This window comes from Grampus griseus (genome assembly GCF_964374135.1).
Source record: "Grampus griseus genome assembly, chromosome: 18".
NCBI lineage: Eukaryota > Metazoa > Chordata > Mammalia > Artiodactyla > Delphinidae > Grampus > Grampus griseus.
Window position 1 is genome coordinate 40,169,932 of NC_139012.1, and position 5,181 is coordinate 40,175,112.

Genomic DNA, 5,181 nt, shown 5'->3' on the forward strand with positions numbered 1-5,181 from the left:
ACAGAGAAATCAAAAACTTTACAGACAAGAAAAAGCTAAAAGAATTCAGCACCACCAAACCAGTTTTACAACAAATGCTAAAGGAACTTCTCTAGGTGGGGAAGAGGCATGCAACTTAAAACAACCTTTACATATATAGACTGCTATATCAAAACCTCATGGGAACAGCAAATCAAAAAACTACAATAGAAACACACACACACGCACACGCACACACACACACAAAAGTAACCCAAACACAACAAGAAAGATAGTTATCAAATCACAAAGGAGAGAACAAAAGAAGAAGGGAAGAAAAAAATACCTGCAAAAACAAATCCAAGACAATTAAGAAACTGTCAGTAGGAACATACATATTGATAATTACCTTAAATGTAAATGGATTAAATGCTTTAACCCAAATACATAGACTGGATGAATGGATACAAAAACAAGACTCATATAAATGTTGTCTACAAGAGACCTACTTCAGATCTAGGGACACATACAGACCGAAAGTGAAAAGATGAAACAAGGTGTTCCATGCAAATGCAAATCAAGGGAAAGCTGGAGTAGCAATACTCATATCAAATAAAATAGACTTTAAAAAAAAAATCATTTCAAGATTACTTATGTATTTACTTTAAAACAGGTCACAACACTAAGCTTCTGGCCCATTCTGATAATGCACAAGATACAAATGCTTGCTCAGCAGTTGAAGGGCATGCTTTAGTAGCATGTTTGAAAAGTGAATAAAAATCTATATAAAACAAATATTCAAATAGTTTCCATAGGAACACAGTTAAGTGTGACCCCATCACCTAGTCTTCCACATTGTTGCATCTGTGCCAACACTACTCACATAGACATCTCAAAACTAGCAGTAGTTAAGTTAAATGGTCCCCCCCCAAACTCTTAAATCAAGCTAAACTCACAGTTAACAGCTACAAGAATTGTATCTACACATTAATACAAGCTGAAGCACAGGCTGCTGGGTGCCGTTTCAGCCCACTCTCTCAAGCACAGGACACAGGCAGAGTGCCAACATCCAGCTCCTCTACTCCGGGTGGGAAGTCATGGTTCTGGATTTTCTGCATCAGTTGCCATGGTGGCCCTGACATCACATAGTAGATGGTTGGTCTCTGGAATCCATTGAAAGTAGAAGCAGCAGTGACAGCAGTGACAGAGCAGAGTGTAAACACCCATGTTTTCAAACAGCATCCAATCGCCCTCATGCATCTCAAGTAAGTTACAGTGCTCAACAATGCGATCCGGGCCATCACAGGTTGGTCCCCAGATGCTGAATGAATAATACTTCTCATCTGGTTTGAGTCTCTTCTGCAGAAGAGGCTTCACATGTTCATGATCGTAGAGGATGCAGTTGAATGATGCATATACTCCATCATTCACATAATACATAAATGTCTGTTCACTCGACTCATCTTCATCATCAGAGCCTGTCTGTTCCTTTAAGATGAGTTTTTGGCAATGATATTAACTGCTAGAGTGAAAACTGAGGCAACACAGTATCTTCCTGGCTCAGGTATGATTCTCACTCCAGAATCTGATGGAAAATACTTGCATGACACTGGGTTGATTACACTGGTGGTCTCTTCAAATTTAAGATTTACATCCTCAGATCCAGGAAAGCCACCACCAATATCAAGCAGAAACATGTTGAAACCAACCTCAGCTCCCATGTCAAAGTCACAGTGGGCATCAGAGATGGTCTGCACGAAGGTCTCTGGATCAGTACAATGATGTCCCACATGGTAGCTGACACCAATGACATCAATATCTTGCTCTTTTGCCCATTCCAAAATAAGCCTGCTGGTTTTGAGCGTGACACCAAATTTGACACTGAGGTGACAGACTGCTTTGGAATCATCAGTGGCAATCTGAAAAACCAACTTGGCCTTTGGATGTGCCCTGGCAACTTTCACCAACTCGACTTCACTATCAAAAGTCATCATTTGGACTCCATTATTGGCAGCATATTTAATCTGAGACACTTGTTTACAAGGATTTGCATAGATAATCCTCTCTGGAGGCACCCTGAGACTCTGCACCAACTGGATTTCAGTCTTGCTGGTACAGTCAAATCCTTTCCCAATGGCAGGTGTGGTCTTCACTATGGTTCTACTATCATTGCATTTGACTGCATAAAAGGGTGTGACTCGGGCTTCCCTGGTGGCACAGTGGTTGAGAGTCCACCTGCCGATGCAGGAGACACAGGTTCATGCCCCAGTCCGGGAAGATCCCACATGCCGTGGAACGGCTGGGCCCGTGAGCCATGGCTGCTGAGCCTGCGCGTCTGGAGCCTGTGCTCCACAATGAGAGAGGCCACAATAGTGAGAGGCTCGCGTACCGCAAAAAAAAAAAAATAATAATAAATAAAGGGTGTGACTCAAGTAAGAGCTTTAAACCATATCAGATGTTTCTTTACAATGCCTCCCAGGTCCACAACATAGAAGGCATCCTTATCTTCAGAAGAAGGAACATCATTAATGTTTTGGTCCAGAATGTCCTTGGCAGTAAAACCTTCATCCAAGAAATGGCAGTCAAACTTCATTACTAGTTATTCGTGGTTTCTTGATATATTTTTGAAACAACAAAATGGGAAACTAAGAGATGGAATTTAAAGAAATTATGCCAGCTTTTCACAAAGGCGATTCTCCAGGAATTCCGAGTCCCACTGAAGATGTGTGTGCCCTCGGTGCAGCAGTGAAAATGTTCTGATAAATGCACAATCTGCTGTCCACCTTAGAGCAAACGGGCACCATAGGTAGGCTCCATGGAGACAAGATGCTGCCACCACTGAGCACTCAGGACCACTGGCCACCCTGCCTCTTTCCCCACCAACCCCATCAACCACCCTCCCAGTTGCTCGCCACCTTGCTCCCTCCAGCAGAGGACAACCAGCCTGAGGTGGCACCGAGTGCTGGCAGAGGGCAGCAGCAGTGGAGGTGGAGGGAACTGACCAAAAATACTTTAAAATAAAGACTGTTACAAGAGACAAGGAAGGACACTACATAATGATCAAAGGATCAATCCAAGAAATTATAAAAATTATAAATATATATGCACTCAACATAGGAGCACCCAATATATAAGTCAAATGTGAACAGCCATAAAAGGAGAAATAGACAGTAATACAACAATAATGGGGGACTTTAACACCCCACTTACACCAATGGACAGATCATCCAAACAGAAAATCAATAAGGAAACATAGGCTTTAAATAACACATTAGACAAGATGGACTTAACCAATATTTATACAACATTCCATCCAAAATCCCTAGAATACACTTTCTTCTTAAGTGTACATGGAACATTTTCCACGATAGATCATGTCTTGGGCCACAAATCAAGTCTCAATAAATTTTAAAAAATTGAAATCATATCAAACATCTTTTCTGACCACAACGTAAGGGGATTAGAAAAAACTGACAGGAAAAACAAACTTGTAAAAAACATAAACACATGGAGAATAAACTAAACAACCAATAGCTCACTGAAAAAAAATCAAAGAGGAAATAAAAAAATACCTAGAGATAAATGACAATGAAAACTCGATGATCAAAACCTATGGAATGCAGCAAAAGCAGTTCTAAGAAGGAAGCTTATACCAATACAAATGTACCTCAGGAAACAAGAAAAAATATCAAATAAACAACCTAACCTTACACCTAAGGCAACTAGAGAAAGAAGAACAAACAAAAGCCAAAGTTAGTAGAAAGAAAGAAATCATAAAGATCTGAGCAGAAATAAATGAAATAGAGATGATGAAATCAATAACAAAGATCAATGAAAGTAAAAGCTGGTTCTTTGAAAAGATAAACAAAATTGATAGACTTTTAGCCAAACTCATCAAAGAAAAATAAATAAATAAAAGGAGAGGGCTTAAATCAATAAAATTAGAAATGAAAAAGGAGAAGTTACAATGGACACCACAGAAATAAAAAGGATCATAACAGACTACTACAAACAACTATATGCCAATAAAATGGACAATCTAGAAGAAACAGATAAATTCTTAGAAAGGTACAACCTTCCATGACTGAACCAGGAAGAAATAGGAAATATGAACAGACCAATCAAAAGTACTGAAATTAAAAGTGTGATTTAAAAAATTCAAACAAACAGAAATCCAGGACCAGATGACTTCCAGATGAATTCTATCAAACATTTAGAGAAGAGTTAACACCTATCCTTCTGAAACTCTTCCAAAAATGTTGCAGAAGAAGGACACTCCCAAGCTCATTCTATGAGGCCACCATCACCCTGATATCAAAACCAAAGATACCATAAAAAAAAGAAAACTATAGGCTGATATAACTGATTAACACAGACACAAAATTCCTCAAGAAAATACTAGCAAACCGAATCCACCAACACATGAAAAGGATCATACATAGTGGGATTTATCACAGGGATGAAAGGATTCTTCAATATATGCAAATTAATCCATGTGATACACCACATTAACAAACTGAAAAATAAAAACCATATGATCATCTCTCTCCAACCCAAAGACATGGACTGGATGAATGGATATAAAAACAAGACCTCTATATTTGCTGTCTACCCCTATATTTGCTGTCTTCAGACTTAGGGACACATACAGACTGAAAGTATGGGTATGGTAAAAAGGATTCCATGCAAATGGAAATCAAAAGAAAGCTGGAGTAACGATACTCATGTCTGACAAAATAGACTTTAAAATAAAAATTATAAGAGACAAAGAAAGACACTACATAATGATCGAGGGATCAATCCAAGAAGACATAACAATTGTAAATATTTTTGCACCCAAAATAGGAGCACCTCAATATATAAGGCAAATACTAACTGCTATAAAAGGAGAAATTGACAGTAACTCAATAATAGTGGGGGACTTTAACACCCCACTTTCACCAATGGACAGATCATCCAGACAGAAAATCAATAGGAAATGACACATTAGACCAGAGGGACTTAACTGATATTTATAGAGCATTCCATCCAAAAGCAGCAGAATACACATTATTTTCATGTGGTACACATGCTGGACCACAAAGTGAGCCTCGGTGAATTTAAGAAAATTGAAATCAATATCAAGCATATTTTCCAACAACAACTGCTATATTTAAAATAGAAAACCAACAAGGACCTACAGTGTAGCACAGGGAACTCTGCTCAATATTTTGTAATAACCTA

The 5,181-nt window shown here is 38.7% G+C and overlaps 1 pseudogene across 1 annotated transcript; it reads right to left on the reverse strand.

Annotated features, from left to right (window-relative positions):
* Window positions 1–938: 938 nt before the first annotated feature.
* On the reverse strand, window positions 939–1,952 carry LOC309836084 (ornithine decarboxylase-like; annotated as a pseudogene). Its single transcript has one exon. The product of its transcript is annotated as an ornithine decarboxylase-like (transcript).
* Window positions 1,953–5,181: the final 3,229 nt, after the last annotated feature.